The following is a 244-nucleotide window of genomic DNA, read 5'->3' on the forward strand; positions in this document are numbered from 1 at the left end:
CCCGGGGCCTGTGCTGGCCCCAGCGCTGTCCTGCCATGTCCTGGCTGCTGGACCCTGCGTGGCCAGGTCGGCCGGGGCTGTCCCAGTTAATGTCCTGCCTGCGAGGAGCCCCAGGGTGCTGCAGCCAAGCCAGGCCCCTGTCCTGCACCTCAGAGCGAGGGTGGGCGAGTGCTTTGCTTTTAAGGGGGGAGTCTCTCTGGGTCACCCAGCCTGGTATCCCTGCGCCCCATTGCATTCCCTGGTG

The sequence above is a fragment of the Pterocles gutturalis genome, unplaced genomic scaffold, assembly GCF_000699245.1.
Source record: "Pterocles gutturalis isolate BGI_N339 unplaced genomic scaffold, ASM69924v1 scaffold14029, whole genome shotgun sequence".
NCBI classification, from domain to species: Eukaryota; Metazoa; Chordata; class Aves; order Pterocliformes; family Pteroclidae; genus Pterocles; species Pterocles gutturalis.